General features: G+C 47.4%; 1 protein-coding gene across 1 annotated transcript in view; it reads right to left on the bottom strand.

Moving 5' to 3' along the window:
* LOC139235102 (metal transporter CNNM3-like) overlaps nucleotides 1–22,282 on the bottom strand; it is a 63,076-nt gene that overhangs the window by 1,293 nt on the left and 39,501 nt on the right. Inside the window, exon 9 of the transcript XR_011588417.1 lies at nucleotides 576–693. The gene's annotated coding sequence lies outside the window, so the exon portion shown is untranslated. The remainder of the gene's footprint in view (nucleotides 1–575; nucleotides 694–22,282) is intronic.

Here is a 22,282-nt window from a genome sequence, read left to right on the forward strand (position 1 = left end):
GAGTAGGTTGGGCCTCTACTCATTAGAGTTCAGAAGAATGAGAGGTAATCTTATCGAAACATATCAGATAATGAGGGGGCTCGACAAGGTGGATGCAGAGAGGATACTTCACTCATAGGGGAAACTAAAACTAGGGGGCATAGTCTCAGAATAAGGGGTCGCCCATATAAAACTGAGATGAGGAGGAATTTCTTCTCTCAGAAGGTTGTAAATCTGTGGAATTCTCTGCCCCAGAGAGCTGTGGAGTCTGGGACACTGAATATATTTAAGGTGGAGATAGACAGATTTTTGAGCGATAAGGGAGTAAAGGTTTATGGGGAGTGGGCAGGGAAGTGGAGCTGAGTCCATGATCGGATCAGCCATGATCTTACTGAATGGCGGAGCAGGCTCGAGGGGCCAGGTGGCCGACTCCTGCTCCTATTTCTTATGTTCTTAAAATGGCAGCCAGTTTTGACTATGAATTCATTTTCTTTGCAATTCAATGTAATTCACTGAGAGAGGTGATACAATGCTACATAGATTGAAATTGTTTTGTTCTTTACTTTCGAGGAAATAAGAAAAACAAAGCAACTCACCTGATTCCGATGAATCCATGGTGTTATCCCTTCGCTTTTCCTTTCTCTTTAGACAGATCCTCAGAACTTCTTCTCACAATTAATTTCCTCAAAGTTCAACAGTGGGTTCCTTCTGATACTGAAAAGTAAAATTGGAAAAGTTCAAAAACCGGCCAACTTGTTAAGTAACATGTAAGTTTTTGAAACATTTCTCTCCCCAGCAATGACCTCCCCTTCATTTCCCCCTATATGAACACTTGCACCATGATATAAGAACATAAGAACTTAAGAAATAGGAGCAGGAGTGGTCTATATGGCCCCTCGAGCCTGCTCTGCCATTCAATAAAATCATGGCTGATCTGATCTTGGCCTCAACTCCACTTCCCTGCCCACTCCCCATAACCCTTTACTCCCCTGTAGTTCAAGAATCTGTCTATCTCCACTTTGAATATATTCAATGACCCAGCCTCCACAGCTCTCTGGGGCAGAGAAGTCCAAAGATTCACGACCCTCTGAGAGAAGAAATTCCTCCTCATCTCCATCTTAAATGGGCGACCCCTTATTCTGAGGCTATGCCCCCTAGCTCTAGATTTCCCCACGAGGGGAAACATCCTCTCTGCATCTACCTTGTCCAGCCCCCCTCAGAATCTTATACGTTTCAGTAAGATCACCTCTCATTCTTCTAAACTCCAATGAGTATAGGCTCAACCTTGCCTCATAAGGCAACCCTTCCATCTCAGGAATCAACCGAGTGAACCTTCTCTGAACTGCCTCCAATGCAAGTATATCCCTCCTTAAATAAGGAGACCAACACTGTACGCAGTACTCCAGGTGTGGCCTCACCAATACCCTGTACAGTTGTAGCAGGACTTCTCTGCTTTTATACTCCATCCCCCTTTCAATAAAGGCCAACATTCCATTTGCCTTCCTGATTACTTGCTGTAGTTGCATACTAACTTTCTGTGTTCTATGTATGAGGACCCCCAGATCCATGATATTCAAGGTGGCAGTCCGTATATTATTTGTACTGAAGTTTAGGATACACAAAGCATTTCTGTAAATGATGGTCAGATCTCTCAGAATTATGCAGCTCTTCTATTTAAATGTACAAACTTTGCATTAAAGTGTCTAAGGGTGTGCCGCCTTGTTTGAATTTTCGTTAAGATCGCTTTGTGCTGCTGTCGTGTGTGACAGAACCACTGAGACCGGTGATACAAGCCCGCTAGTACAATCAGACAACGGTGCCATGTAGGCTAAGCAAACACTTCCCTTCTTGTGAGGTAAGTGTCAAAGAGAGAAAGTCTAGCTACATCATTGCATCAACAAGCTAATTGCACATCATCATCATCATCATCGTAGGCAGTCCCTCGAAACGAGGATGACTTGCTTCCACGCCAAAAAAGGGATGAGTTCACAGATGTTCCAATGAAGGACCTAATATTCCAGGTCCTGAACTACATCCTGAAGGGTGGAAGATGCTGTGTGTGGATTTTTTTAACGTGTGGTGGCCATTGCACACCAGCCACCACACGGGCTTGACAGAGCTAGGTCTTGGTCCAGTGGCAAGGGTTAACCAGGACGACTGAAGACCAGCTCTGCTGCATGGACCTAGTGCGCTCACATATCGCAGTGTGGGCTGGGCCCGTGCTGCCCCTGGGTACTCGCCTCTTCTGGGCCCCGAACTCTCACCTCTCCCGGGCCCAGATCACGTCGCTCTACAGTCTCTCGCCGCTCCTGCTGTACCTGCCCACGCTCCAATCACCGACCTGGACCTTGGCGACATCACTCTTCGCTGCCGTCATCCTCCTGCACCAGCTCTCGCTGCTCCCCAGCTTGGGACACCCGCGACCATGCTCACCACCACACGCAGCCGGTCTCGATCGCTCTTCACCTGCGGAACTGCAGCTTACTCCTGGGTACATCGATCTTGGTGCAGCGAGAGCGAGAGGGAGAGAGGGCTCTCTCTCGAGATACAAGCTGTAAGCTGCAAGCTCCAAGGCTCACCGTTATCACACAAGCATGGCTCTCCGATTCAAGCCCAGATCCAGGAAAGACCATTGGATTCACCAAACCCATTCCTTCCACAGACCATGTACAATCACCTTCATCATGGACTCCACCTAATCCATTCAAAACTCTGAGGGGAAAGATCTATGGAGTTTCTTGTTAACCCTTAAAGATAAATCAAGTAAAAATCCAGGTTGTCTATCTTAACCCTACACTATTCATCCTCGGCCAGTTGACTTCCTTGAGTGACACGTCCCTGGTTCTAGCAGCAGGAAACATAAGAAATAGGAGCAGGAGTAGGCCCTATGGCCCCTCGAGCCTGCTCCGCCGTTCAATAAGATAATGGCTGATCATCAACCTCAACTCTACTTTCCCGCCCGAACTCCATATCCCTTGATTCCCCTGTGTTCTATGCAGGTGGATTGTGTTCTATACATCATTCAACCATCTTACATTTTAGCCGTGGCTCAGTGGTAGCACTTACCTGTGAGCTGGAAGTTTGTAGGTTAAAGTCTCTGGGTCAGAAGGTTGTAGGTTCAAGTCCCACTCTAGACATGTGAGCACATAATCCAGGCTGACACTCCCAGTTCAGTGCTGAGGGAGTGCCGCACTGTCGGAGGTGCTGTCTTTCGGATGAGATCTTAAACCGAGGTGAACGGAAAAGATCCCGTGGCACTATTCGGACACGAGCAGGAGAGTTATCCCTGCTGTCCTGGCCAATATTTATCCCTCAACCAACATCACTAAAACAGATTATCTGGTCATTATCACATTGCTGTTTGTGGGAGCTTGCTGTGCCCAAATTGCTTGCTGCGTTTCCCACATTACATCAGTGACTACACTCCAAAAGTACTTCATTGGCTGTAAAGTGCTTTGAGACGTCCTGAGTCTGTGAAAGATGCTATATGAATGCAAATTATCTCTTTCTTTATATCTGTAGTTATCCCTATCACACTCTACCCAGTCCCAAACAGATACTATCCAGTTGTTTCTTTAATGCGGTGTGTGATAACTTCACATTAACGATTTTGTTGGGAGAGGGGAATGTTTTGACTTTTCGTGCTTGAGGCTTAATTTGAGACTTGTCTGCTCTCGTTGTGCATATGCATCCAAATGAATTAACTTGCTTGCAAGAGATTATCCACGCTTCTGGGCCTAGAGTCTTATCTAATCTCGCTACTTTTAATGGAAAACAAGCCTCAGAATTCTTATCACGAATCCTGCCACGCTCACATCAGAGAGAACAATGTGTAACAATGCCGCAAACAACATAGCCCACCAATTTATCTCCTGCCTCCCCTCCCCCTACTTCCCCATCACCTGCAATTATCACAGTGATGCACGTCTTGATCGCCACTCTTGCCCATCTGAGTCACTAAGCCGAGATAATTTTGATGGGAATTATAGTTTGTCGTTAGAAACAGACAGTTTGGAGATGTAAACGTAGCTATGCATGTAAAGAACCTCTCAACATGCATGTTTAGACACTCTCGACATGCATGTTTGGGCATGTAATCGAGGGCAGTGCCGAGGGAGTGCCGCACTGACGGAGGCGCCATCTTTCGGATGACATGTTAAACCGAGGCCCCCTCTGTCCTCTGAGGCGGACGTAAAAGATCCCACAACACTATTTTGAAGAAAAGGAGGGTCTCCCTGGTGTCCTGGGGCCAATATGTATCCATCAATCAACATCACTAAAACAGATGATCTGGTCATTATCACATTGCTGTGTGTGGGAGCTTGCTGTGCCCAAATTGGCTGCCGCATTTCCCACATCACAACAGTGACTACACTTCAAAAGTACTTCATTGGCTGTAAAGCGATTTGAGACGTCCGGTGGTCGTGAAAGGCGCTATATAAATGCAAGTCTTTATTATATTCTTGCCCTTCTATCCTTGATCAGAATCACCCCCGAAATGCTAATCTCTTTTTTCTCTTTCAGATACTGCCTGACCTTTGTGCATTACAATCTATATTAATGACTTGGATGAAGGGACCGTGTGTAATGTAGCCACATTTGCTGATGATACAAAGTTAGGTGTGAAAGCAATTTGTGAGGAGGGCACAAAGAATCTGCAAAGGGATATAGACAGGTTAAGTGAGTGAGCACAAATCTGGCAGATGGAGTAATGTGGGAAAATGTGAAGTTATCCTCTTTGGTACGAAGCAAATGATTATTTAAATGGAGACTGCAAAATGCTGTGGTACAGAAGGACCTGGGGGTCCTTGTACATGAAACACAAAAAACTAGTATGCAGGTACAGCAACTAATTAGGAAGGCAAATGAAATGTTGGCCTTTATTGCAAGGGGGATAGAGTATAAAAGTAGGGAAGTCCTGCTACAACTGTACAGGGTATTGGTGAGGCCACACCTGGAGAATGGCATACAGTTTTGGTCTCTGTATTTAAGGAGGGTTATACTGGCATTGGAGGCTGTTCAGAGAAGGTTCACGAGGTTGATTCCTGAGATGAAGGGGTTGTCTTATGAAGAAAGGTTGAGCAGGTTGGGCCTGTACTCATTGGAGTTTAGAAGAATGAGAGGTGATCTTACTGAAACGTATAAGATTCTGCAGGGGCTGGACAGGGTAGATGCAAAGAGGATGTGTTTCCCCTCGTGGGGGAATCTAGAACTAGGGGGCATAGTTTCAGAATAATGGGTCGCCCATTTAAAACGGAGATGAGGAGGAATTTCTTCTCTCAGAGGGTTGTGAATCTGTGGAATTCTCTGCCCCAGAGAGCTGTGGAGGCTGGGTCATTGAATATATTTAAGATGGAGATGGACAGATTTGTGAATGATAGGGGAGTCAAGGGTTATGGGGAGCGGGCGGGGAAGTGAAGTTGAGCCCAAGATCAGATCATCCATGATCTTATTGAATGGCGGAGCAGGCTCATGGGGCCAAATGGCCTATTCCTGCTCCTATTTCTTATGTTCTTATTACCAGCTTTTAATGCAGTTTTTCAGTGTCCCTTCTTTTTCACGTAAAACTCGAATGGAGTCTAAAGAGGGAAATGGCAAACAGCAGTTTGTACAGAAGATCAGCTTTAAGGCCAACTATGGATTCCAGCCAAAATTATAAATGGAAACTGATGCAAGATGCTCATAAGATGTCACAAAGACGTACCAATAATGCCGCTGAAATGCTATCCCACATTGATAAGCCAAACAATTACTGAGATAAACAATGAGCTTTACAACCGCACTGGCCTTTACAATTATTATTATTGCTGTGGGATAATGTTATTAGTGCCAATAAACATACGAGAGTACTGTTTATACTGTGCCTCATCATTCTCAGCAAATCTCTCATCATTGACACAAATCAGATTATCACAATCACATAGGCCTGTGAGTAATGGTTTAATAAGTGCAGGCTGTACACCGCATTCTGCAATGATTTCCCAAAATCCTGTGTCATTATTTCTTCACCGGCGAGGGAAACAGCAAACACTGCATTACAACAGGTGCTAAATTTTGCAACAGTGGACTGCTTAGTAACTGTATAAGGATAGACACGCCAAGACCTGCTGGAGTATGAATATGTTTTGTAACAGTGGCGAGATCAGCACAAATCAACCCCTGACAGCTCTTGCAACAGTTCTATAACATCCATCACTGACTGTAGAGCGAGTTAGTCACCCAATTTCACAACGATAACACGTCATCGAAACGTATAAGATTATGAGGGGGCTTGACAAGGTGGATGCAGAGATGATGTTTCCACTGATGGGGGAGACTAGAACTAGGGGACGTAATCTTAGAATAAGGGGCCGCCCATTTAAAACAGAGATGAGGAGGAATTTCTTCTCTCAGAGGGTTGTAAATCTGTGGAATTCGCTGCCTCAGAGAGCTGTGGAAGCTGGGACATTGAATAAATTTAAGACAGAGATAGACAGTTTCTTAACCGATAAGGGTTATGGGGAGCGGACGGGGAAGTGGAGCTGAGTCCATGATGGGATCAGCCATGATCGTATTAAATGGCGGAGAAGACTCGAGGGGCCACTTTGGTGGTAAAAACAGAGAGACAGACTATTATCTGAATGGTGACAGATTAGGAAAAGGGGAGGTGCAACGAGACCTGGGTGTATTGGTACATCAGTCATTGAAGGTTGGCATGCAGGTACATCAGGCGGTTAAGAAAGCAAATGGCATGTTGGCCTTCATAGCGAGAGGATTTGAGTACAGGGGCAGGGAGGTGTAGCTACAGTTGTACAGGGCCTTGTGAGGCCACACCTGGAGTATTGTGTACAGTTTTGGTCACCTAACTTGAGGAAGGACATTCTTGCTATTGAGGGAGTGCAGCGAAGGTTCACCAGACTGATTCCCGGGATGGCGGGACTGACATATCAAGAAAGACTGGATCAACTGGGCTTGTATTCACTGGAGTTCAGAAGAATGAGAGGGGATCTCATAGAAACGTTTAAAATTCTGACGGGTTTAGACAGGTTAGATGCAGGAAGAATGTTCCCAATGTTGGGGAAGTCCAGAACCAGGGGTCACAGTCTAAGGATAAGGGGTAAGCCATTTAGGACTGAGATGAGGAGAAACTTCTTCACCCAGAGAGTGGTGAACCTGTGGAATTCTCTACCACAGAAAGTTGTTGAGGCCAAGTCACTAAATATACTACTAGGGGGAATCAAGGGGTATGGCGAGAAAGCAGGAATGGGGTACTGAAGTTGCATGTTCAGCCATGAACTCATTGAATGGCGGTGCAGGCTCAAAGGGCCGAATGGCCTACTCCTGTTCCTATTTATGTTCTTCTTATGTTCTATCATGATAATGAGCTCTCGTTCTTGGCCACTGATAATTTGCTCCCTTCTTCCCTTTGGGAAAGGAGGCAACTTGGCATTTGCCAGCTCTGCTGAATGGCCCAGCCAAGAGCCACATTACAACAGTGTCTACACTCCAAAAGTACTTCATTGGCTGTAAAGCGCTTTGCGACATCCGGTGGTCGTGAAAGGCGCTACATAAATCCAAGTCTTTCTTTCTTTCTGAGAATAGCAGTAAACCTTAGTTGAGAATGCTACCCACTGAGCCAAGGCTGAAAGCGTGCAGCACATCCCTGCACATGCTCAGTAACACTCAAGCACTGGAAAAGAAACACCTCATGCCTCTGTAGGCAAGGCCTGAGATCACCGGGTGATGGGGATGGTCAACTGATGGGCACATTCAAATGCTCACAATAGCTGTAAAAAGATGACCCCTAGGAGGCTGGGTGATGCAGTGGGCCACATCCAGAATACTGGTTCCATACCAGATCCATGTGTTAGCAAGCTCATTTCAGGCAGTGCACTGCAGATCATAATAACTCACTGCATTAAAAAAAAGTCTCCTTATCTCCCCCTATCTCTTTTGCCAATTATCTTAATTCAATTATTTCAAAATTCCAATCCTTATTTTCTAATCCCTCCAGGGCCTCACCCCTCCCTATCTCTGTAATCTCATCCAGCTCCACAACCCCTCCCGAGATGTCTGCACTCCTCTAATTCTACCCTCTTGAACATCCCTGATTATAATCGCTCCACCATTGGTGGCCGTGCCTTCTGTTGCCTGGGCCCCAAGCTCTGGAACTCCCTCCCTAAACCTCTCCGCCTCTCTACCTCTCTTTCCTCCTTCAAGATGCTCCTTAAAACATACCTCTTTGGTCACCTGCCCTAATTTCTACTTACGCGGCTTGGTGTCAAATTTTTTTCTCATAATGCACCTATGAAGCGCCTTGGGACGTTTCACTACGTTAAAGGCGCTATATAAATACAAGCTGTTGTTGTTATCTTAAATCTGTGACGGCTTGTGAGTTACCTTCCTGCCAATGGAAAGTTTCTCCATATTTACTCTATCAAAACCCCTTCATAATTTTCAATACCTCTATTAAATCTCCCCTTAACCTTCTCTGCTCTCAGGAGAACAACCCCAGCTTCTCCAGTCTCTCCCCATAACCGTCTAGTAAATCTCTTAAGAACGTTGGTGAGGCCTATAAAAGGCACAGCAGGGAGTCCGGGGCCCAGCGTCGGCGGCAGTCGGGAGCAGCGTCGGGAGTTCGTTGGTGAGGCCTATAAAAGGCGGGACTTGTGCAGCTACAGGGAGAAGGCAAAAAAGAAGTAGAAAGAAACAGAAAGGTGACGTCACAGCCAAGGGGGTAAGTGATTGGCTGGTGATTGGTGAGTAGTTTTTCTTTTTTCTCTTCTATACCAGTGAGTAAACTTTAGCATTGTTGTTGCCTATCTAAGGGTTAAGTCATGGCAGGATAGCTCGGTCACGTGTTATGCTCCTCCTGTACCATGTGGGAACTCAGGGACGACACCAGTGTTCCTGACGACTACGTGTGTGGGAAGTGTATCCGCCTCCAGCTCCTGACGGACCACGTTGCGGAGTTGGAGCTGAGGGTGTATTCACTCTGGAGCATCCACGATGCTGAGAATGACGTGAGTAGCACGTGTAGCGAGTTGGTCGGACCGCAGGGAAAGGGTCCACAGCCAGATAGGGAATGGAAGACCAGCAGGAAGAGCAGTGCAAGGAAGGTAGTGCAGGGGTCCCCTGTGGTCATCCCCCTGCAAAACAGATACACTGCTTTGGGTACTGTTGGGGGGGATGACTCATCAGGGGAGAGCAGCAGCAGCCAAGTTCATGACACCATGGCTGGCTCTGATGCACAGGAGGGCAGGAAAAAGAGTGGGAGAGCGATAGTGATAGGGGATTCAATTGTAAGGGGATTAGATAGGCGTTTCTGCGGCCGCAACCGAGACTCCAGGATGGTATGTTGCCTCCCTGGTGCAAGGGTCAAGGATATCTCGGAGCGGGTGCAGGACATTCTAAAAAGGGAGGGAGAACAGCCAGTTGTCGTGGTGCACATTGGTACCAACGACATAGGTAAAAAAAGGGATGAGGTCCTACGAAACGAATTTAAGGAGCTAGGAGCTAAATTAAAAAGTAGGACCTCAAAAGTAATAATCTCGGGATTGCTACCAGTGCCACGTGCTAGTCAGAGTAGGAATCGCACGATAGCACAGATGAATACGTGGCTTGAGCAGTGGTGCAGCAGGGAGGGATTCAAATTCCTGGGGCATTGGAACCGGTTCTGGGGGAGGTGGGACCAGTACAAACCGGACGGTCTGCACCTGGGCAGGACCGGAACGAATGTCCTAGGGGGAGTGTTTGCTAGTGCTGTTGGGGAGGAGTTAAACTAATATGGCAGGGGGATGGGAACCAATGCAGGGAGACAGAGGGAAACAAAAAGGAGACAAAAGCAAAAGACAGAAAGGAGATGAGGAAAAGTGGAAGGCAGAGAAACCCAAGGCAAAGAACAAAAAGGGCCACTGTACAGCAAAATTCTAAAAGGACAAAGGGTGTTAAAAAAACAAGCCTGAAGGCTTTGTGTCTTAATGCAAGGAGTATCCGCAATAAGGTGGATGAATTAACTCTGCAAATAGATGTTAACAAATATGATGTGATTGGGATTACAGAGACGTGGCTCCAAGATGATCAGGGCTAGGAACTCAACATCCAGGGATATTCAACATTCAGGAAGGATAGAATAAAAGGAAAAGGAGGTGGGGTAGCAATGCTGGTTAAGGAGGAGATTAATGCAATAGTTAGGAAGGACATTAGCTTGGATGATGTGGAATCTATATGGGTAGAGCTGCAGAACACCAAAGGGCAAAAAACGTTAGTGGGAGTTGTGTACAGACCTCCAAACAGTAGTAGTGATGTTGGGGAGGGCATCAAACAGGAAATTAGGGGTGCATGCAATAAAGGTGCAGCAGTTATAATGGGTGACTTTAATATGCACATAGATTGGGCTAACCAAACTGGAAGCAATACGGTGGAGGAGGATTTCCTGGAGTGCATAAGGGATGGTTTTCTAGACCAATATGTTGAGGAACCAACTAGGGGGGAGGCCATCTTAGACTGGGTGTTGTGTAATGAGAGAGGATTAATTAGCAATCTCGTTGTGCGAGGCCCCTTGGGGAAGAGTGACCATAATATGGTGGAATTCTGCATTAGGATGGAGAATGAAACAGTTAATTCAGAGACCATGGTCCAGAACTTAAAGAAGGCTAACTTTGAAGGTATGAGGCGTGAATTGGCTAGGATAGATTGGCGAATGCTACTCAAGGGGTTGACTGTGGATGGGCAATGGCAGACATTTAGAGACCTCATGGATGAACTACAACAATTGTACATTCCTGTCTGGCGTAAAAATAAAAAAGGGAAGGTGGCTCAACCGTGGCTATCAAGGGAAATCAGGGATAGTATTAAAGCCAAGGAGGTGGCATACAAATTGGCCAGAAATAGCAGCGAACCCGGAGACTGGGAGAAATTTAGAACTCAGCAGAGGAGGACAAAGGGTTTGATTAGGGCAGGTAAACTAGAGTACGAGAAGAAGCTTGCAGGAAACATTAAGACGGATTGCAAAAGTTTCTATAGATATGTAAAGAGAAAAAGGTTAGTAAAGACAAACGTAGGTCCCCTGCAGTCAGAATCAGGGGAAGTCATAACGGGGAACAAAGAAATGGCAGACCAATTGAACAAGTACTTTGGTTCGGTATTCACTAAGGAAGACACAAACAACCTTCCGGATATAAAAGGGGTCGGAGGGTCTATTAAGGAGGAGAATCTGAGGGAAATCCTTATTAGTCGGGAAATTGTGTTGGGGAAATTGATGGGATTGAAGGCCGATAAATCCCCAGGGCCTGATGGACTGCATCCCGGAATACTTAACGAGGTGGCCTTGGAAATAGCGGATGCATTGACAGTCATTTCCCAACATTCCATTGACTCTGGATCAGTTCCTATCGAGTGGAGGGTAGCCAATGTAACCCCACTTTTTAAAAAAGGAGGGAGAGAGAAAACAGTAAATTATAGACCGGTCAGCCTGACATCGGTAGTGGGTAAAATGATGGAATCAATTATTAAGGATGTCATAGCAGTGCATTTGGAAAGAGGTGACATGATAGGTCCAAGTCAGCATGGATTTGTGAAAGGGAAATCATGCTTGATAAATCTTCTGGAATTTTTTGAGGATGTTTCCAGTAGAGTGGACAAGGGAGAACCAGTTGATGTGGTATATTTGGACTTTCAGAAGGCTTTCGACAAGGTCCCACACAAGAGATTAATGTGCAAAGTTAAAGCACATGGGATTGGGGGTAGTGTGCTGACATGGATTGAGAACTGGTTGTCAGACAGGAAGCAAAGAGTAGGAGTAAATGGGTACTTTTCAGAATGGCAGGCAGTGACTAGTGGGGTACCGCAAGGTTCTGTGCTGAGGCCCCAGCTGTTTACACTGTACATTAATGATTTAGATGAGGGGATTAAATGTAGTATCTCCAAATTTGCGGATGACACTAAGTTGGGTGGCAGTGTGAGCTGCGAGGAGGATGCTATGAGGCTGCAAAGTGACTTGGATAGGTTAGGTGAGTGGGCAAATGCATGGCAGATGAAGTATAATGTGGATAAATGTGAGGTTATCCACTTTGGTGGTAAAAACAGAGTGACAGACTATTATCTGAATGGTGACAGATTAGGAAAAGGGGAGGTGCAACGAGACCTGGGTGTCATGGTACATCAGTCATTGAAGGTTGGCATGCAGGTACAGCAGGCGGTTAAGAAAGCAAATGGCATGTTGGCCTTCATAGCGAGGGGATTTGAGTACAGGTGCAGGGAGGTGTTGCTACAGTTGTACAGGGCCTTGATGAGGCCACACCTGGAGTATTGTGTACAGTTTTGGTCTCCTAACTTGAGGAAGGACATTCTTGCTATTGAGGGAGTGCAGCGAAGGTTCACCAGACTGATTCCCGGGATGGCGGGACTGACCTATCAAGAAAGACTGGATCAACTGGGCTTGTATTCACTGGAGTTCAGAAGAATGAGAGGGGACCTCATAGAAACGTTTAAAATTCTGACGGGTTTAGACAGGTTAGATGCAGGAAGAATGTTCCCAATGTTGGGGAAGTCCAGAACCAGGGGTCACAGTCTAAGGATAAGGGGTAAGCCATTTAGGACCGAGATGAGGAGAAACTTCTTCACCCAGAGAGTGGTGAACCTGTGGAATTCTCTACCACAGAAAGTTGTTGAGGCCAATTCACTAAATATATTCAAAAAGGAGTTAGATGAAGTCCTTACTACTAGGGGAATCAAGGGGTATGGCGAGAAAGCAGGAATGGGGTACTGAAGTTGCATGTTCAGCCATGAACTCAGTGAATGGCGGTGCAGGCTCGAAGGGCCGAATGGCCTACTCCTGCACCTATTTTCTATGTTTCTATCAGAAATAGGAGCAGGAGTAGGCCATTTGGCCCCTCGAGTCTGCTTCGCCATTTAACAAGATCATGGCTGATTTGATCTTGGATTCAGCTCCACTTCCCTGCCCACTCCCAATAACCCTTTATGCCCTTATCGCTCAAAAATCTGTCTATCTCCGTCTTAAATATATTCAATGACCCAGCCTCCACAGCTCTCTACAGATTTACAACCCTCTGAGAGAAGAAATTCCTCCTCCTCTCAGTTTTAAATGGGCGGCCTATTATTCTGAGATTATGAGCCCTAGTTTTAGTTTCTCCTTTATGTGGAAATAACCTCCCAACTGGGAAGACCAAAGCCATTGTCTTTAGTCCCAGCCAAAAACTCCGTTCCCTAGCATCTGTCTGAGGCTGAACCACACTGTTTGCAACCTTGGTGTCATATTTGACTCCGAAGTGAGCTTCTGTCCACATATCCACACCATAACTAAGGCCGCTATTTCCATCTCCGTACTATCACCCGACTCCGCCCCTGTCTCAGCTCACCCACTGGGAAACCCTTATCCATACCATTCTTACCTCTAGACTTTACTAGCTGAATGCACTCCTGGCAGGCCTCCCACATTCTACCCTACATAAACTTGAGATCATCCAAAACTCTGCTGTCCATGTCCTAACTCGCACTTAGTCCAAATCACCCATCACCCCCCTGTGCTCGCTGACCTACATTGGCTCCCGGTTAAACAACACCTCGATTTCAAAAGAATTCTTCTAGTTTTCAAATCCCTCCATGGCCTCGCCCCTCTCTATCTCTGTAATCTCCTCCAGCCCCACCGCCCCCCCCCCCCCCCACCTCGCCTCCGAGATGTCTGCGCTCCTCTAATTCTGGCCTCTTGAGCATCCCTGATTTTAATCGCTCCACCATTAGTGGCCGTGCCTTCAGCTGCCTGGGCCCCAAGCTCTGGAACTCCCTCCCTAAACCTCTCCGCCTCTCTAGCTCTCTCTCCTCCTTTAAGAAGCTCCTTAAAACCTACCTCTTTGGCCAACCTTTTAGTCATCTGCCCTAATATCTCTTTATGTGGCTCGGTGTCATATTTTGTTTGATAACGCTCCCGTGAAGCCCCTTGGATGTTTCACTATGTTAAAGGCGCTATATAAATACAAGTTGTTGTTGTATTGATATATAACAATAAGAGCAGTGATCCTAATAGCGAAGCCTGAGGAACAGCACTGTATACCTCCTTGCAGTCTGAAAAACAACCGTTCTCCACTACTCTATCCCTTGGCCAATTTTGTATCCATGCCCACACTGTTCCTTAATCTCACGGACTTCAATTTTGCTATCAAATCTATTATGTGGTACTTTGTCAAACACCTTTTGAAAGTTCACATTCACAACATCAACTGCACTACCCTTATCAATACTCTCCGTTACTTCATCAAATAACTCGTTCAAGTTAAGTCAAACACGATTTGCCTTTAACAAATCCGTACTGACTTACATGTGCTAACCTATATTTTTCCAAGTGACAATTAATTTTGCCCTGGTTTATTGTCTCTAAAAGTTCCCCCGCCACTCACTGACATTACGCTGACTGGCTTGCCGGGTTTAACCCACTCCCTTTTATTAGCATCAGAGATAAGAGATGGATCAGGCCATATGGCCCATTGAGCCTGTTCGTCCAGAGGTGTAACAGTTGCAATCCTCCAGTCTTCTGGCACCACTCCCATATCTAAGGAGGATTGGAAGATGCTATAAACAGAGCTAAGCGATTCCACAATCAACCGATCAGATCAAATTTCTGCAGTCCTGCCACATTCAGTGTTTATGTGGCTGGTCCAGTTACGTTTCTGGTCAATGGTGACCCCCAGGATGTTGATGGTGGGGGATTTGGTGATGGTAATGCTGTTGAATGTCAAGGGGCGGTGATTAGATTCTCGCTTGTTGGAGATAGTCGTTGCCTGGCATTTGTGTGGTGCGAATGTTACTTGCCACTTATCAGCCCAAGCCTGAATGTCGTCCAGGTCTTGCTGCATGTGGGCACGGACTGCTTCATTATCTAAGGAGTTGCGAATGGAACTGAACACTGTGCAATCATCAGCGAACGTCTCTACTTCTGACCTTATGATGGAGGGAAGGTCATTGATGAAGCAACTGATGATGATTGGGCCTAGGACACTGTACTGAGGAACTCCTGCAGCGATATCCTGGGTTTGTGGTAATTGACCTCCAACCACCACAACCATCTTCCTCTGTGCTCGGTATGACTCCAGCCAGTGGAGAGTTTTCCCCCTGATTCCCATTGACTACAGTTTTACTAGGGTTCCTTGAAGCCATACTCGGTCAAAAGCTGCCTTGATGTCAAGGGCAGTCACTCTCACCTCACCTCTGGAATTCAGCTGGTTTGTCCATGTTTGGACTAAGGCAGTATTGAGCTCCGAAGCCGAGTGATCCTGGCGGAACCCAAACTGGGCATCGGTGAGCAGGTTATTGGTGAGTAAGTGCCGCTTGATAGCACTGTCGACGACACCTTCCATCACTTTGCTGATGATTGAGAGTAGACTGATGTGGCGGTAATTGGCCGGATTGGATTTGTCCTGCTTTTTGTGGATGGGACATACCTGGGCAGTTTGACACATTGTTGGGTAGATACCAGTGGTGTAGCTGTACTAGAAAAGCTTGGTTAGAGGCGTGGCTAGTTCTGGAGCACGTCTTCAGCACAACAGCCGGTAGGTTGTTGGGGCCCATAGTCTTTGCTGTATCCCGTGTGCTCAGCCTTTTCTTGATATCACATGGAGTGAATCGAATTGGCTGAAGACTGGCTTCTGTGATGGCGGGGCCCTCAGGAGGAGACCGATATGGATCATCCGCTCGGCACTTCTGGCTGAAGATGGTTCCAAATACTTCAGCCTTGTCTTTTGCACTCGCATGCTGGGCTCTGCCATCATTGAAGATGGGGATATTCATGATGCCTCCTCCCATTAGTTGTTTAATGGTCCACCACCATTCACGACTGGATATGGCAGGACTGCAGAGTTTTGATCTGATCTGTTGATTGTGGGATCACTTAGCCCTGTCTATAGCATGCTGCTTCCGCTGTTTAGCATGCACGTAGTCCGGTGTTAGTTTCCCCAGGTTGGCACCTCATTTTTAGGTACCCCTGGTGCTGCTCCTGGCATGCTCTTCTACACTCCTCATTGAACCAGGGTTGGTCCCCTGGCTTGATGGTAATGGCAGAGTGAGGGATATGTTGGGCCATGAGGTTACAGATTGTTGTAGAATACAATTCCTTCATGAAAACATCCTCTATCTCCTTCCCAATATTTGGTGGCCTCTAGTATACAGCCAGCACCGTAACAGCTCCTCTATTGTTCCTTAATTTTAACCAAATTCAGTCTTTGAACCATTTCTAGTGCTATAACAGTATATCAATACTGCCACCCTCCTTTGATTCTTTCCCTATATTTTCTGAATAAATTGTAGTTATGACTATTAAGTGTTCATTTCTCCCCTTGTTTGAGCTCGGTCTCCATGATTGCCACTATATCATAATCCCAAGTGTCTACTTGTACCTGCAGCTGACCAACCTTATTTACCATGCTTTGTACATTTATGCAAGTGCACTCCAAACCCTTCGCATTCCACGTCATCCTCATCTGAACCCACCTATTTTCACCCAAAGCTACTCTTTATACTAAAGCTGTTCGTCCCTCCAAGCCCTCAGTGCACCTTGTATCTCCTCTCTAATGTTTTATCCTGGTGCCCCTCCCACTGACAAATTAGTTTAAAACCCTCCCTCAAATCATTTAAGGAAAAACCTTTCCCCACGCCAATAGTGCAAGTACTGACTCTTCATGGCCAATGGGTTACCAGCCATCCTCCAGACCCCACCCAAGTGGTCATTCTTCCTGTGTACGTCGAGGTAGTGAATGTCGCAGGCTCTTCGACCACAAGCAGCATCACAATGCAGCCGGATTCTGTCCTCACAAGCAGCTCCCCTCCCCGACCCCGCTTACATAATTTCTGTGGATAATTTCCCCTCTCAATCCAGGGGCACTTGGGCCAACTGTCCCACGTCAACAACTGCTTTGACTTTCCTTTGATTCCAAACGTGTTATCAGATTCCTTCAACAGAGCCATCTCACCAATTCCAGTCAACGTTCCTGTGATGTATGCACCTGTGAGTATGCTCACAGGTTTGTAGAGCTGTTGCCCAGACGTGCTGGCCACGCGCCTATCGTGGGCCGACGTATGGCGCGTGGCCAATGCCATCTAGTCGCTAAAAACAGCACTGGACCCTGACTCCGTTAGGTGCGTCCAGACAGAATTCCTCATCGGCACCAAGCCCCGAAACCTCCCTCGGGAGCCGGCGCCTCACAACTTGAGCCTCCTCCGGGAAATCCCCTCCGTGCCTTTCAGTTCTGCGCAGAGGGGTTTCTTGCACACTCTCAACCTTGCCATCCTCGTCTGCCGTCTGGAGGAGGCGGGGATCCCCGATGGAGTGCTCTCTACGTGGGAGTCCTCCCACTATTTATCGGGGATTTGGCCTGGAGGGTGGTGCACGGAGCAGTCCCGTGCAATAAATTTTTAAGTCGGTTCAAGGGCTCCCGGGCCGCCTGCAATTTCTGCGGTCTGGAAGAGTCCGTGTTCCACGTTTTTATTGAATGTACGAGGTTGCAGCCCCTGTTTCATTATTTAAAGGGGCTGCTCCTCAATTTCTGGTTGCACTTCAGTCCCACACTCCTGATCTTTGGGCACCCTGTGTTGAGGGGAGCGGGTAGGTCCGAGGGCCCCCTCGTAGGACTGCTCCTGGGCACGGCCAAGGGTGCCATCAGCCGTCCAGGCAGCGGGCGGTCGAGGGGGTCGTTCAGCCCAACTGCCTGCCTCTCTTCCGTGCTTACATCAGAGCCAGGGTGTCCCTGGAGATGGAGCACGCGGTGTCCACCGGTACGCTCGCGGCCTTCCGCGAGAGGTGGGCGCCGGAGGGACTGGAGTGCACCATCACCCCCGGCAACCAAATTTTAATTTGATTTTATATGTTTTAAAGTTTAATTTGTTTTAATTGCCGGGTTTTTTTTAGTGTTCCCCCTCCCCTTTTATAGGGGGCACTTGTAAAATATATAATTTTAATGCCCCCCCAAATTTTTTTTAAAAAACACCAAAAAAAACAAAAAAACAAAAAAAAATATGAAAAAAGAGGGCAGTTAAAAGTGTCTGGAGTGTCCCCCAGATCGGAGGGGCACTTGATCTAACGTTTATTTTGTTCCCCCAAAAAGAGTTGTAGAGCTGTTGCCCAGACGTGCTGGCACGGCGCCTATCGTGGGCCGACGTATGGCGCGTGGCCAATGCCATCGAGTCGCTAAAAACAGCACTGGACCCTGACTCCGTTAGGTGTGTCCAGACAGAATTCCTCATCAGCGCCAAGCCCCGAAACCTCCCTCGGGAGCCGGCGCCTCACAACTTGAGCCTCCTCCGCGAAATCCCCTCCGTGCATTTCAGTTCTGCGCAGAGGGGTTTCCTGTACGGGCTGCTCCTGCACACTCTCTACCTTGCCATCCTCGTCTGCCATCCGGACACGCCATGGCGCACCATCTTGCCGTCCGGAGGAGGCGGGGGTTCCCAATGGAGTGCACTCTACCCAGGAGTCCTTCTCCTATTTATCGGGGACTTGGACTGGAGGGTGGTGCACGGAGCAGTCCCATGCAATACATTTTTAAGTCGGTTCACGGACTCCCAGGCCGCCTGCAATTTCTGCGGTCTGGAAGAGTTCGTGTTCCATGTTTTTATGGAATGTATGAGGTTGCAGCCCCTATTTCATTATTTAAAGGGGCTGCTCCTCAAATTCTGTTTGCACTTCAGTCCCACACTCCTGATCTTTGGGCACCCTGTGCGGAGGGGAGCGGGTAGGTCGGAGGGCCTCCTCGTAGGACTGCTCCTGGGCACGGCCAAGGGGGCCATCAGCCGGTCCAGGCAGCGGGCGGTCGAGGGGGTCGTTCAGCCCGACTGCCTGCCTCTCTTCCGCGGTTACATCCGAGCCAGGGTGTCCCTGGAGATGGAGCACGCGGTGCCCACCGGTACGCTCGCGGCCTTCCGCGAGAGGTGGGCGCCGGAGGGACTGGATTTTAATTTGATTTTATTTGATTTAAGTTATTGTCTAAATTTTAATTTGATTAACTGTGTCGGTTTTAGTGCCCTCCCCCCCCAGGGGGCACTTGTGTTAAAGTTTGCCATCTAATTTACCCCTACAATAAGGGGCATTTGTTTTATAGATGCAACTAAAATAGTTGTAGAGCTGTTGCATTGTGAGTGGTTTAGCCAGTCATGTGATATTCACAAGACTCAATAAAACCCCAGCCAGTTGGGTTCGGGGGATCCAGGATGGGGCAGGCAGTTGTGAGCCTGGTGGATGAACTGGTAATGTGTAGTGTGATTGTTTAAGAACTAGTTGGTTTATTAACAAGGGTTAATAGAAGTGTGCTGCTATGACTTCTTAAGCAAATAGATTACAGTTCAATATAGCAGTTGGAACAGATGGGTTTGGACCTAGAGTGAGTTTCAGGAACCACTTCAGCCTGGGGCTAGAATCTGGGAACTTGTAGTTCAGCAGCACACTGGGCAATGCAGCTATCAACTGAGATGCACTTTGTTTTGATTTGCTGTTGCTAAATTTATTTCCCTTCATACTGCATTACTTCTTCCAGAGGCACAATGTGCTCCCACGATCCAAGAAAAAACTTACGAAGTGTAGCAAAATTAAATGAAATCCTACCATTCCCATTCGTTGCCATGGGTAATACAGGCCGAGAAACATTCCTTAGATCCACTGAGCAACACACCATGTAGAAGTATTACTCCTGGGGAGTTGTGTGTATTTTTCCATTCAAAATGAAAGAATCTTGTTCCTTTAATCTCAGATTAAATTTAGAAGGAACGTCACCGCTAAATACCAAGAAGCAGCCATTCTTGAGGCTCAAACCGGCATTTAAAATGGAAAAATACACACATGATGGAGGGAAGGTCATTGATGAAGCAACTGATGATGATTGGGCCTAGGACACTGTACTGAGGAACTCCTGCAGCGATATCCTGGGTTTGTGGTAATTGACCTCCAACCACCACAACCATCTTCCTCTGTGCTCGGTATGACTCCAGCCAGTGGAGAGTTTTCCCCCTGATTCCCATTGACTACAGTTTTACTAGGGTTCCTTGAAGCCATACTCGGTCAAAAGCTGCCTTGATGTCAAGGGCAGTCACTCTCACCTCACCTCTGGAATTCAGCTGGTTTGTCCATGTTTGGACTAAGGCAGTATTGAGCTCCGAAGCCGAGTGATCCTGGCGGAACCCAAACTGGGCATCGGTGAGCAGGTTATTGGTGAGTAAGTGCCGCTTGATAGCACTGTCGACGACCCCTTCCATCACTTTGCTGATGATTGAGAGTAGACTGATGTGGCGGTAATTGGCCGGATTGGATTTGTCCTGCTTTTTGTGGATGGGACATACCTGGGCAGTTTGACACATTGTTGGGTAGATACCAGTGGTGTAGCTGTACTAGAAAAGCTTGGTTAGAGGCGTGGCTAGTTCTGGAGCACGTCTTCAGCACAACAGCCGGTAGGTTGTTGGGGCCCATAGTCTTTGCTGTATCCCGTGTGCTCAGCCTTTTCTTGATATCACATGGAGTGAATCGAATTGGCTGAAGACTGGCTTCTGTGATGGCGGGGCCCTCAGGAGGAGACCGATATGGATCATCCGCTCAGCACTTCTGGCTGAAGATGGTTCCAAATACTTCAGCCTTGTCTTTTGCACTCGCATGCTGGGCTCTGCCATCATTGAAGATGGGGATATTCATGATGCCTCCTCCCATTAGTTGTTTAATGGTCCACCACCATTCACGACTGGATATGGCAGGACTGCAGAGTTTTGATCTGATCTGTTGATTGTGGGATCACTTAGCCCTGTCTATAGCATGCTGCTTCCGCTGTTTAGCATGCACGTAGTCCGGTGTTAGTTTCCCCAGGTTGGCACCTCATTTTTAGGTACCCCTGGTGCTGCTCCTGGCATGCTCTTCTACACTCCTCATTGAACCAGGGTTGGTCCCCTGGCTTGATGGTAATGGCAGAGTGAGGGATATAATAGCTCCTCTATTGTTCCTTAATTTTAACCAAATTCTGTCTTTGAACCATTTCTAGTGCTATAACAGTATATCAATACTGCCACCCTCCTTTGATTCTTTCCCTATATTTTCTGAATAAATTGTAGTTATGACTATTAAGTGTTCATTTCTCCCCTTGTTTGAGCTCGGTCTCCATGATTGCCACTATATCATAATCCCAAGTGTCTACTTGTACCTGCAGCTGACCAACCTTATTTACCATGCTTTGTACATTTATGCAAGTGCACTCCAAACCCTTCGCATTCCACGTCATCCTCATCTGAACCCACCTATTTTCACCCAAAGCTACTCTTTATACTAAAGCTGTTCGTCCCTCCAAGCCCTCAGTGCACCTTGTATCTCCTCTCTAATGTTTTATCCTGGAGCCCCTCCCACTGACAAATTAGTTTAAAACCCTCCCTCAAATCATTTAAGGAAAAACCTTTCTCCACGCCAATAGTGCAAGTACTGACTCTTCATGGCCAACGGGTTACCAGCCATCCTCCAGACCCCACCCAAGTGGTCATTCTTCCTGTGTACGTCGAGGTAGTGAATGTCGCAGGCTCTTCGACCACAAGCAGCATCACAATGCAGCCGGATTCTGTCCTCACAAGCAGCTCCCCTCCCCGACCCCGCTTACATAATTTCCGTGGATAATTTCCCCTCTCAATCCAGGGGCACTTGGGCCAACTGTCCCACGTCAACAACTGCTTTGACTTTCCTTTGATTCCAAACGTGTTATCAGATTCCTTCAACAGAGCCATCTCACCAATTCCAGTCAACGTTCCTGTGATGTATGCACCTGTGAGTATGCTCACAGGTTTGTAGAGCTGTTGCCCAGACGTGCTGGCCACGCGCCTATCGTGGGCCGACGTATGGCGCGTGGCCAATGCCATCTAGTCGCTAAAAACAGCACTGGACCCTGACTCCGTTAGGTGCGTCCAGACAGAATTCCTCATCGGCGCCAAGCCCCAAAACCTCCCTCGGGAGCCGACGCCTCACAACTTGAGCCTCCTCCGGGAAATCCCCTCCGTGCCTTTCAGTTCTGCGCAGAGGGGTTTCTTGCACACTCTCAACCTTGCCATCCTCGTCTGCCGTCCGGAGGAGGCTGGGGTCCCCGATGGAGTGCACTCTACGTGGGAGTCCTCCCACTATTTATCGGGGACTTGGCCTGGAGGGTGGTGCACGGAGCAGTACCGTGCAATAAATTTTTAAGTCGGTTCACGGGCTCCCAGGCCGCCTGCAATTTCTGCGGTCTGGAAGAGTCCGTGTTCCACGTTTTTATTGAATGTACAAGGTTGCAGCCCCTGTTCCATTATTTAAAGGGGCTGCTCCTCAATT

The sequence above is a fragment of the Pristiophorus japonicus genome, chromosome 22, assembly GCF_044704955.1.
Source record: "Pristiophorus japonicus isolate sPriJap1 chromosome 22, sPriJap1.hap1, whole genome shotgun sequence".
NCBI classification, from domain to species: Eukaryota; Metazoa; Chordata; class Chondrichthyes; family Pristiophoridae; genus Pristiophorus; species Pristiophorus japonicus.